The sequence below is a fragment of the Tamandua tetradactyla genome, chromosome 13 (genome assembly GCF_023851605.1).
Source record: "Tamandua tetradactyla isolate mTamTet1 chromosome 13, mTamTet1.pri, whole genome shotgun sequence".
In the NCBI taxonomy this organism is placed as follows: domain Eukaryota; kingdom Metazoa; phylum Chordata; class Mammalia; order Pilosa; family Myrmecophagidae; genus Tamandua; species Tamandua tetradactyla.
The window spans coordinates 27,751,700-27,764,256 of NC_135339.1; the positions used below are offsets into that span (position 1 = coordinate 27,751,700).

General features: G+C 39.9%; 1 protein-coding gene across 6 annotated transcripts in view; it reads right to left on the reverse strand.

Annotated features, from left to right (window-relative positions):
• HK1 (hexokinase 1) overlaps positions 1 to 12,557 on the reverse strand; it is a 156,831-nt gene that overhangs the window by 103,742 nt on the left and 40,532 nt on the right. The gene's annotated exons all lie outside the window — the stretch shown is intronic.

Consider the following 12,557-nt stretch of genomic DNA (forward strand, 5'->3'; position numbering starts at 1 on the left):
CTTTTGCTTCACCCTCTCAGGTATCCTAAACACCTCTGTCTGTCTGTCCCTTGCCCAACCCTGATCATTTGGGCAAGGCCCTTTCAACCAGAGGCCCCTTTCTCAGTTTCTGTCCTAAAGAGGCTTCTATGCCCCTTTGGGGACGGCAGTTCTTCTGGGCCAGAGAAACCTGCCAGGCATGGGAGCCAAGCTCAGTCTCCTCCCCTTGTTACTTCCTGGACATTCCACCCTTACCTTATCTCAGGCGGCTCCCTCTCCAAAGGAAGCCCAGTATGTTGTTGAACCAGAGAAATCTCAAATCACCCTTCTGGGTGAAGAGTGAAATGAGACAAAGTGTCAATGGCTGAGAGATTCCAAACAGAGTCGAGAGGTTGTCCTGGAGGTTATTCTTATGCATTAAGTAGATATCACCTTGTTATTCAAGATGTAATGGAGAGGCTGGAGGGAACTGCCTGAAAATGTAGAGCTGTGTTCCAGTAGCCATGTTTCTCGAGGATGACTGAATAATGATATAGCTGTCACAATGTGACTGCGTGATTGTGAAAACCTTGTGTCTGATGCTCCTTTTATCTACCTTGTCAAGAAACGAGTAGAACATACGGAATAATAAATAAATAATGGGGGAACAAATGTTAAAATAAATTTAGTTTGAAATGCTAGTGATAAATGAAAATGAGGGGTAAGGGGTATGGTATGTATAATCTTTTTTTTCTGTTATTGTTTTATTTCTTTTTCTGTTGTCTTTTTCTGAATTGATGCAAATGTTCTAAATGATGAATATGCAACTATGTGATGATGTTGAGAATTACTGAATATATATGTAGAACCGAATTATATGTTAATGTGTTTGTTCTTAATTTTTTTTTTAATTAATTTTTTTTAAAAATCACCCTTCTGGTCACCCTGAGTTTCCTGGAATAGTTCTCCCTAGTGCCCACACATAACAGGCCAATAAAAGACCCTCAATCCTGCCCCCTTAGAATTGGCACCCAAATACAGAGGGAAACGGCTCACACAGAGTCCACGGGCAGCACCTGGCCAGGGGCCCTAGGCTTAGCATTTCCCAGGTGTGTATGTAAGCAGACAAACAGAAATCAGGTAAAGCATAACAAGTGGGCCCCAGCTCTGTACTCTCCTTTAAAGGGACTTTCTGGTTTTTTTCTTTTGCCACAAAAGGATATTTTTCAAAATTATAATTTCCATCTCCTATCACCATAATTTTCATAAGGAAAAGATGTCTTAGTACAGAGAAAAGGACATAATCTCACAATAATGGACATATTTGAAAGCTAAATCCATGGCTTTAAGATTTAAAAAGCTAATATTTAAGTAGAACTTGCTCTATGCCGGGTATTATTCTCAAGTCTTTGCTTATAGTAACTTGTTTGATCCTCAGGAGAAGCCAACCCACTGAGGCCGATACTAATACTATCCCTGTTTTACAGATGAGAAAACTGAGTCACAAGGAAGCTCAGTGATGTTCTCAAGGTCCCATGGCTATTGTCTGGCTCCAGTCTGTGCTCTTAAACACCAATCCACCCTCCCGCTCTCAGGAGGTGAAATAGTCATTTCACCACGTTGTCCTTAATCCAACTTTATTTCAACCTGGTTCAGTGAAACCTCCAGTCACAGATGGATCCAAAGACCTGCATGGGGACTCTGCCCGCTGAGAGACCCAGTCTACCTTGGTTAGATTTGTAAAGCATGACAAGTGGGTCCCAGCTCTATAGAGTTTTCTTTAAAGGGACCTTCTGAAGCCAAGCAGCAAGCAGATCCAGGTGACCAGAGGGAGATATAAGGGGGGTGGGGGGTGGAAGCAGTTACCCCGCCAAGTCGGGTGTTGTGGGGCACCTGGCTTCAGTGGGTCCCACTGGCAGGCTGGCTGCGTACACCCTCCTCTCTCATGGTTTGCTCTGAGATCACCAAAAGAATCCTTCTTGTCAAAATCTCTAGCCCCATTCCCAGCCCATACACCACCTCCCACACCTTCCCCCCAGAAAGATCTCTAGCCCCAACTTCTATCCCAGGCTACAGACCCATATTTACAACTGTGTATGAAGATCAATTCCTCGACGTCCTATAGGCCCATGAAACTCTGTGTCTCCCAATCAAGTCATTTTCTTCTTAATCTTTTTTTTTCCCCCAGATTCCACACCTTGTCATTTATTCATTCAGCAAACATTTGGGAGGCACCCAAATCTGCCCTGGTGCTTTTCTCTTTACTACAAATGTGGTGGTGACCAAGACAGAGTCCCTGCTCATATTCTGGGAGGGAAGGAGAGGACAGACAGTAAGCAAATTACGATTAGATATACATTAACTCAGGTGCTAGGAAGAAAATTATGGCAGGGTGTAGCTGACAGAGCTATTACCCACAGTAACCACTTCCCCTTTGTCCTAACTTATAAAAGCTCAAACTTTGGGCTGAATTCAGGTCATCCAGGACAAAGACTGCATTTCCTGGCTTCCCACGTAGCTAGATGTGCCATGTGGCAAGTTCTGGCTGAGAAGATGAAGGTGAGAGAGTTGGACAGTAGTTTCCAGGAACATTCCTGCAGACGTGGTCACTGTGCACCTTCCCCCTTCTTTGCCCTTCTTCCTTCCTCCTTTTTGCTGGCTGAGATACAGACGGGCTGGGGAGCAGCCATCTTGGATTGCGAGATGAGTTGGGGACTGGCAGCCACACAAAACAAAGCAACAAAATAAAGCAGGAGTCTGGGTCTCTTGCACCAAGGTGACCCCTTCAGTCCCACACTGACCACCTCCAGATTTCTGGAACTTGGGAGAAACATAAAAGTCTGATATGTGTACCCAACTGCTCTCTTAAGGGTTTTCTGCCACTACCAGCAGAATCTAATACTGATACGTAGATTAAACCAGCCAAATCTCATCCTAATTGACACCCTCTATAAACAAATAGAGGGTAGGGCATTATTTTAGAAAGGATGGACAGGGAAGTGCTCTCTGAGGATGTGACGTTTGAGCAGAAACCAAAATGAAGTGAGTTCCTGCCTCTTTCACACGCCCCGCAGCTCATCTGTCACCAAACCCTAACAATTTTACTTGTTAATGTGTCTCAAGCACAACAACAACAAAACCAAACAACGCACTGGAATTCATCCTCTCTCCTCATTCCTTCTGCTAAACAGTCTCTTAGCAGTATCAACTGTCCCCTCGCCCCAGGCTATAAAATTTGTTGAATCATGAACCCCCATCAGTAAAATGTTTTGATCATGTATCACAATAACATATAGTTTTACTTATCTAAAACTACCAATGCATACTGCTGTCCTAATACATTATGTACATGATAAAACACACATAAAATATACACAAAAAAACAGAAAGACATAAAATGGATAATACGGATGGGAGCATAAAATAAAATAATTTGAAACTGTTTCTAAAAAAGTTAAATATATACTTACCCTATGAGCCAGCAATTCTACTCCTAGGTATTTACCCAAGAGAAATGAAAACATATGTCCATACAAGGATTTGTACCCAAATGTTCAGCAGCTTTATTTGTAATTGCCAAAAACTGGAAATAACCCAAATGTCCACTATCAGATGAGAGGATAAACAAATTGTGGTATATCCATAAAATGGAGTATTTCTCAGCAATATAAAATGACGAACTATTTTTTCTTAGTGGTTTTTTTTTTTTGGTAGCAGCTTTGAGATATAATCCACATATCATATAGTTTGCCCATCTAAAGTTTATCATTCAATAATTTTTAGTACAGTAACAACGTTGTGAGACCACCACCACAAACAATTTTAGAACATTTTATCACCCTAAAAAGAAACCCTGGACCCTTCAGCCGTCACCTCTCAATCTTCCCAAGCTATCCCAGCCCTGGATAAGCACTAATCTACTTTCTGTGTCTATAGATTTACCTATTCTGTATATTTCTTGTATATGGTGTTATACAATATACCATCTCGTATGACTAGCTACTTTCACTTAGCACAGCATTTCCAAGGTTTACAAGAGTTGTAGCATGTTTCAGAACTTCATTCCTTTTATTCCCAAATAATATTCCGTTGTATGGATATACATTTTGTTTATCCATTCATCGGTTAATGGACATTTGGTTTGCATCTAATTTAGGCTATAAAGAATAAAACTGCTATGAACATGCACGTATAAGTTCTTAGGCAGACACGTTTTCTTTTCTCTCAGGTACATATATGGTGGTGGAATGCCTGTATGTAGATGTTTTCCAAAGTAGTTGTACCATTTTACATTGCCACCAGCAGTGTATGAGGGTTCCAATTTCTCCACAGCCTCGTCAGTACTTGTTATTGTCCTTTAAAAAAAAATGTTTATTATAGTCATCCTGGTGTGTGTGAGTGATAATCTCAATACGGTTTTGATGTCTGCTGATGCTGACCGTCCTTTCATATGCCTATTGACCATTTATAGATCTTCATTGGAGAAATATTTATGTCCTTTGCTCATTTTTAAATTATTTATCTTTTATTACTGAATTATAAGAGTTCTTTATATATACCAGATTGAAGTCCCTTGTCAGATGTATGATTTGCACAACACTTTCTTCCATTCTGTGTGAATCATAATTATTTACCTTCTTGATGGCATCCTTTGAGGTACAAAAGTTTTTAATTTTTATGAAATCCAAGTTATTTTTTTCTTTGGTGCTTGTGCTTTTTGTGCCATTATTTAAGAAACCACTGACAAATCCAAGGTCACAATGATTTACACCCATGTTTTCCTCTAAGAGTTTTATAATTTTAACTTACATTTAGGACTTTGATCCATTTTGAATTAATGTTTATATATGGACAATAGAGGGGTCCACTGTCCTTCTTTTGCATGTGGATAGCCAGTTGTCTGAGCACGATTTGTTGCAAATACTATTTTTACCCCATTCATTTCCCCCACTAACAGTTTTGGTACTCTTGTCAAAAACCAGTTGACCATAAGTACCAACATTCATCAGCATTGTGCACAATAGCCAGATGGTGGAGGTAAGCCCACTGCTCATCAACAAATGAATGGATAAACAAAATGCATATACAGCCAATGGAATATTATTCAGTAGTAAAAAGGAATGAAGTTTCGGTGCATGGTACAACATAGATGAACCCTGAAGACATCACATTGAGTGAAATAAGCCAGACACAAAAGGGTAAATATCAAACTATCTCACTTATATAAAATAACCAAAATATGCAAATTCAAAGGCATAGAAAGTAGAGTACAGATTACTAGGGATCCCAGGGTAGTGTTAATTCTCAATGGGTACAGAGTTTCTATCTGGGGTGATGGAAAAATTTTGGTAATGAATGGTAATAGTAACAAAGCATTCGTTAAAATGGGACATTTTATGCTGTTTATACTTTACCAAAAAAATTTTTTTGATTAAAAAAATCACTTGGCCGTAAATGTGAGGTTTATTTCTAGACTCTCAATTTTATTCTAGACTCTCAATTTTATTCCATTGATATATATGTCTATCCTTATTCCAGTACCACACTGTCTTGGTTAGTTTCTTGATAGCAAGTTTTGAAATGAGAAGTATGAGTTCTTCAACTTTGTTCTCCTTTAAAGTACTTTTTGGCTAATCTGAATCCATATGAATTTTAGAATCAGCTTGTCGATTTCTGCAAAGAAGCCAACTGGCACTTTGATAGAGATTTCCTTGAATTTGAAGATCAATTTGGGAGGTATTACTATCTTAAGAATATGAAATCTTCCAATTCACAAACATGGGATGTCTTTCTATTTATTTCTATTTTTAATTTCTTTCAGTCACATTTTGTATTATTCAGAGTATAAGTTTTGTACATTTTTTGCTAAATTTATTCCTAAGTATTTTATTATTTTTGATGCTAAGTAAATGGAATTGTTTTCTTAATTTCATTTTTGGATTATTAGAGTGCCTATAAATGCAATTGATTTTTTTGTGTATTGATCTTATATTCTGCAGCCTTGCTGAACTTGTTTATTAGTTCTAATAGTTTTAAGTGTAATCCTTAGGATTTTTCATATACAAGATTATATAGAAATGAAGTCTAGATACATGCAAGAGCTTAAAAATCACTAAAGCCCAGCACAAAAGTTTACATGTATATGATTCCACTTACATGAGAACAGGAAAACCCACTTAGAGTGATAGAAGTCAGAATAATGATAACCTTAGGATGGGTTTTGTATTCACTGGAAAGGGGCATGAAGGGATTTTGGGGTGGGTGATGGAAATGTGTTAAATTTTGAACTGGGTGATAGTTACATGGCATACATTGATAGCATTTATTGAACTGACAATGCTTTGTGCATTTGACTGTTAGTAAACTATGTCTTAATAAAAATTAAAATAAAAAAACAAGATAAAGATGAAATAATATTTTTAAATGTGGTGGCCACATAGTACCATTAGCTAATTGTCTCAAGGCATTCTGTAGACATAGGAATTAGTTCATCATTGATATGGAAAGTAAAATCAGAATTCATATATAGCCTTCCTCATTTTTTATTTTTATTTTTTTGGCTGACTTCTCATTGGATTGGGTCAGAGCTCTGTTTTCTTTTAACCCCATGAGGTGGCTGATGAAGAGCTTTTACCAGAGATAGGCAAAGCGCCAGTACTCCCGTTTCCTCATTGTCCATGTGTTAGCTTCAATCTACAGGTGTGTGTCAGGGGGTGTGTCGTTGCTGTTGTTATCGGTGCTGTTGTTGCAGAAATCTCTCCTAAGCCACTTGTCTATTTTGTGGAGGTTAGTCTAGTTAAAGTCGGATAACATGACCCACAAAACTACTTCAACCAGAAGATATAAAACTCTAATACCTTGTAATATGCTAAAATTGGCCTAGAAAATAAAGGAGGGGCCACTGTTCATCACTCCTCAGTAGGAAAAACCCTGCATACAGTAGGAAAAGCAGCGCCACCAGTGTGGACTTTTCTTTTAAAAACTGGTAAGACTTCCAGGTCAAGATGGTGGCTTAACAACGTGCGCGCATTTTAGTTCGTCCTCCAGAACAACTACTAAATAACCAGAAACAGTACAGAACAGCTCCCGGAGCCATTATAGTAACCAGACACACAGCGTACCCCAGTCTGGACCAGCTGGACCGGCTGCAAGCACCCCCCAGAATCATGAGTTCCCAAAACTGCGGTGGCCAGCGCCCCTCCCCCACAGGCCGCTTCCCAGAGGGGAAAGGAAAGGACTTTACCAGCAGCAGGGACTGGGCACAATCAAATGCCAATTGTGGAACTAATTAACAAATTCCGACTACTAGAAATAGGCCCCCAGCTTAGGTGAACCTGATCAAAGCGGAAGTTGCTCATTTTTGCCCTGATGCCAAGGGGGCAGGATTGACAGAAAAAGGGGGGGGGAAAAAAAAAGAAGGAAACAGAGGTTTTTGTGGCTGTATATCTACAAAGGCTTAACTACCTCTGGATACAGCAGCAGGACTTTTCAGGCTGCAACTGCCCCAGGCATAGGCAGAAGTGAGCTCTTTTGGGGGCTTATCGGGAGCTTATGCCTTCCCCAGGGGAGGGGTGAAGCCCCACCCAGGTGGAATCCCTCCATCAAGGAATTCAGACATAAGGGCTTGGTAATTTGAAGCCATTAAAACCAGCCTACAACCTCTCCTCTGTCTCCACCACGCCCCCAGCAGGCAGAGTCTGCCAAAGTTAAAGGTACCACATCATCTTATGCTGGTGGGACCTGCAGGCAGACAAGCGCCACACACAGGGCAGGATGAGAAAAACAGAGTCCAGAGACTTCACAGGAAAGTCTTTCCACCTGCTGGGTCTCACCCTCAGGGAAAACCGACGCAGGTGACTCTTTCCTCCTGACAGGAGCCCAGTTTGGTCTGGGAAAATCCGGCTGGGGTCTATAACACCTAAGTAGACCCTCCTAAGTGTGTGGGGGGGGAAGGCACCACACAAGCAGGGCAAGAAACAAGAAAAAAACTGAAAAACTCTCCTCTGTTAAACAAAACTTAAGCTAAAGGTCCAGATAAAGCTGAATGGAATGTCAAAGAACAGATAGACAACAAATTCATCCAGCAAGAAAACCCTAGATAAAAGAAGTGAAAGCATTCTCCAGAATAAACTAATTAAGGTAATTAAATGCCTAGAGGCCAGCAAAAAATAACAAATGACACTGGGAAAGTTGAAGATATGGCCCAGTCAAAGGAACAAACCAACAATTCAAATGACATACAGGAGCTGAAACAATTAATTCAGAATGTACGAACAGACATGGAAAACCTCATCAAAAACCAAATCAATGAATTGAGGGAGGATATAAAGAAGGCAAGGAAAGAACAAAAAGAAGAAACTGAAAGTCTAAAAAAAACAAATCACAGAACTTATGGGAATGAAAGACACAGTAGAAGAGATGAAAAAAACAATGGAAACCTACAATGGTAGATTTAGAGAGACAGAACATAGGATTTCTAAACTGGAGGACGGAACATCTGAAATCCGACAAGAAACAAAAACTATAGGGGAAAAAAAGGAAAAATATGAGCAGGGACGCAGGGAATTGAAAGACAATATGAAGCGCATGAATATATGTGTTGTGGGTGTCCCAGAAGGAGAAGAGAAGGGAAAAGGAGGAGAAAAACTAATGGAGGAAATTATCACTGAAAATTTCCCAACTCTTGTGAAAGACTTAAAATTACAGATCCAAGAAGTGCAGCGTACCCCAAAGAGAATAGATCTAAATAGACATACTCCAAGACATTTAATAATCAGAATGTCAGAGGTGAAAGAGAAAGAGAGGATCTTGAAAGCAGCAAGAGAAAAGCAATCCATCACATACAAGGGAAACCCAATAAGACTATGTGCAGATCTTTCAGCAGAAACCATGGAGGAGAGAAGACAGTGGGATAATATATTTGAGTTATTAAAAGAGAAAAACTGCCAACCAAGAATTCTACATCCAGCAAAATTGTCCTTCAAAAATGAGGGAGAAATTAAAACATTTTCAGACAAAAAATCACTGAGAGAATTTGTGACCAAGAGACCAGCTCTGCAAGAAATACTAAGGGGAACACTAGAGACAGATACGAAGACAGACGAGAGAGGTGTGGAGAAGTGTAGAAAGGAAGACTATGAGTAAAGGTAAAAAGAAGGAAAATTAGATATGACATATAAAATCCAGAAGGCAAAATAGTAGAAGAAAGTACTACCCATGCAGTAATAACACTGAATGTTAATGGATTAAACTCTCCAATCAGAAGACATAGTCTGGCAGAATGGATTAAAAAACAGGACCCATCTATATGCTGTCTCTACTCAAAGGACACGAGGCCAAGGACACAAATGGACATTTACACACCAATGTTTATAGCAGCATTATTAACAATTACCAAGAGATGGAAACAGCCAAAATGTCCATCAACAGACAGTTGGCTAAACAAATTGTGGCATTTACATAAGATGGAATATTATGCAGCTGTAAGACAGAATAAAGTTATGAAGTATGTAACAACATGAATGGACCTTAAGGACATTATGTGGAGTGTGATTAGCCAGAAACAAAATGACAAATACTGTATGGTCTCACTGATATGAACTGACATTAGTGAATAAACTTGGAATACTTCCTTGGTAACAGAGACCATCAGATAGAAACAGGGTAAGATATTGGGTAATTGGAGCTGAAGGGATACAGATTGTACAACAGGACTGAATATAAAAACTCAGAAGTGGACAGCACATTATTACCTAACTGTAATACAATTATGTTAAAACACTGAATGAAGCTTCATATGAGAATGATAGAGGGAGGAGGGCTGGGGCATAAATGAAATCACAAAGATAGATAGACGATAAAGATTGAGATGGTGTAATCTAGGAATGCCTAAAGTGTATAATGATAGTGACAATGTACAAATTAAAAAAAATTGTTGCCTGAGGAAGAACAAAAGAATGTCATTACTGCAGTGTGCTGAAAATAGATGGTACTTAATATTTTAAAATTTCACCTTATATGTGAGACTAAGGCAAAAAATGTTTATTTGGTACAAATTTATACTTTGACTAGTGCATCTCCTAATATAATTTATGTAGATAGTTGATTGGACACCTTAAGTACATGGAACTTTGTATAGGACATGAGATTTTGTTGGTTTGTCCAGGTGATGCCCTGATGAATCCCTGAGTGATTTGATCAGTAAGTGGAAAAGTATTTGCAAAGTCCCCTTCGGGGAATGGTGAGAACCAGGGGAAAACAACTTCCCCAAGTTGAATTCTTGATATTCTCACAAGCAGTATGGACAACCAAAGCTATAGGCTGAGCCCCCAGTCTTGGGGTTTGTTCATATGAAACGACTCACCACCCTCCCCCTGTCTACGTGGGACATGACTACCAGGGGTGTGGATCTTCCTGGCAGCGTGGGACAGAAATCCCAGAATGAGCTGAGATTCAGCATCAAGGGATTGAGAAAAACTCTAGAATGAGCTGAGACCCAGCATCAAGGGATTGAGAAAACCTTCTCGACCAAAAGGGGGAAGAGTGAAATGAGACAAAGTGTCAATGGCTGAGAGATTCCAAACAGAGTTGAGAGTTTATCCTGGAGGTTATTCTTATGCATTAAGTAGATATCACCTTGTTATCCAAGATGTAATGGAGAGGCTGGAGGGAAGTGCCTGAAAATGTAGAGCTGTGTTCCAGTAGCCATGTTTCTTGAGGATGATTGTATAATGATATAGCTTTCCCAATGTGACTGTGTGATTGTGAAAACCTTGTGTCTGATGCTTTTGTCTAACTTGTCAACAGATGAGAGGAACATATGGAATAAAAATAAATAATAGGGGGAACAAATGTTAAAATAGATTTAGTTTGAAATACTAGTGATCAATGAAAGGGATCAGTAAGGGGTATGGCCTGTAAAATTTTTTTGTTTGTTTGTTATATTTTTCTGTTCTCTTTTTATTTCTTTTTCTGAATTGATGCTAATGTTCTGGGAAATGGTCATGATGATAAATATGCAACTATGTGATGATATTGTGAATTGCTGAGTGTACGTGTTGGGAATGTTTGTGTCTTGTAGTTCTTTTAATTAATAAATAATTAAAAAAAGAATTAGTACAAGAGTATAATTATGTTTGTAAGAGAGACCTTCATAAATGATTACTTTCTAAAAATCTGTGTAAAACAGAATCTGCATCAAGTCCATAGAATTTTTTTCCATATCTAAAAATTTGGATAGGAAGGTAAAACTATCCATCTATTTTTAATCATCACAGTTGTTGCTTGGTGGTAGAAAATCATAACCCTTGTTTGGATATTTCCTCTTTACTCCTGTCTTTTTACTAATAAACAAGTTTCCATACCAAACAAAAAACTGGTAACAATGGAACTTGTGCTACTTTTTTCCTACTCCATGTGGATCATCTTACACATACCCCATTCTGGAGGCCTCTCGACAATTAACCCCCCTGCCTCCATCTCTGGCCTTGTGGATGTCCAAAGGCTCCCGCTGGCTCATTCTCCTCACCGCTGCCAGGACTGAAAAGGTGACTCCTTAGCCTGGAAGTTCCTTTGGGCCCCATCGATGGAGTTCCTTAATGGGATATCCAATCCCAGCCCTTCCCAACTTTGTCAGCCTCACCACCAGCCTATTCTAACAGCTTCACAGCAGCCAGCATCACCCAACTTCTCCCCATGCCTCAAGGCTCCACTTTTGCACTTGCCGTTCTCTCTGCTTGGAATGTCCTTTCTGGCCTGGCAAATTCCTTCTTCTGCTTCAGGACCCTCTGCAAATCTCACCCCCACTATGCAGCATTACCTTTCCAAGTGGCATTGATCACTCCCTTGCCTGGCTTTGAAGGCATATTACCCTATGTTGTGATTTTTATTTTTTTTTTTACAGGTTGAGCTTCACTTCTGGACCATACATGCTTTGAGAAGACTGGGTCTTACTTCTCTTTGAAAGAAAATAATACAGTTGCTCAATCAAAGTGAAATGTGGAACAAGGCATAGGGGCCATGGATCCAGACTGGACCTTGGGCTTTACCTGGGACCAGGTAATAGACCCAGATGTGGAGAAATGAACAGTTACTGTACTTCTTCCCTAAGAAGATGCTTCTTAAAGACTCCACCTCACCACCTTCACATGAAGCCACCCACCTCAGAGCTACCCTACTGTAATTTTAAGGGCACAGTAAGGCATCTGCTTGGGGAGTGGGAGTGAGGATTACAGATCATCACAAACAGCACAGAAAACTCCGATTCGGGGCCATGTGGGATATATCAACAGCAAAGATCTGAACTTGTCCATGTTCAAGTGCAAACGAGACGAGTATCACGTTCCTGGAATGCCTGATTCTGCATGTAGGAAAAGATAAAGGGAGAGACCCTTCCATTTCCTCTCCCAGAGGCTCTCCCACAGTTAGATAGTTCATGCAGCTCCAAGACAGGAAGGCTCCGGGTTTAGCACCGAAACTTAGCATCCTGCCTCCAAGAGAGGGCTAAGAAGGGGGTTAGTCACAAAATCAGGCCCCCTCAGAAAGCACCTGCCCTGTGCAGGTGGACTAAGGCCTGGCAGGAGCAGACTAGATGGAAACAC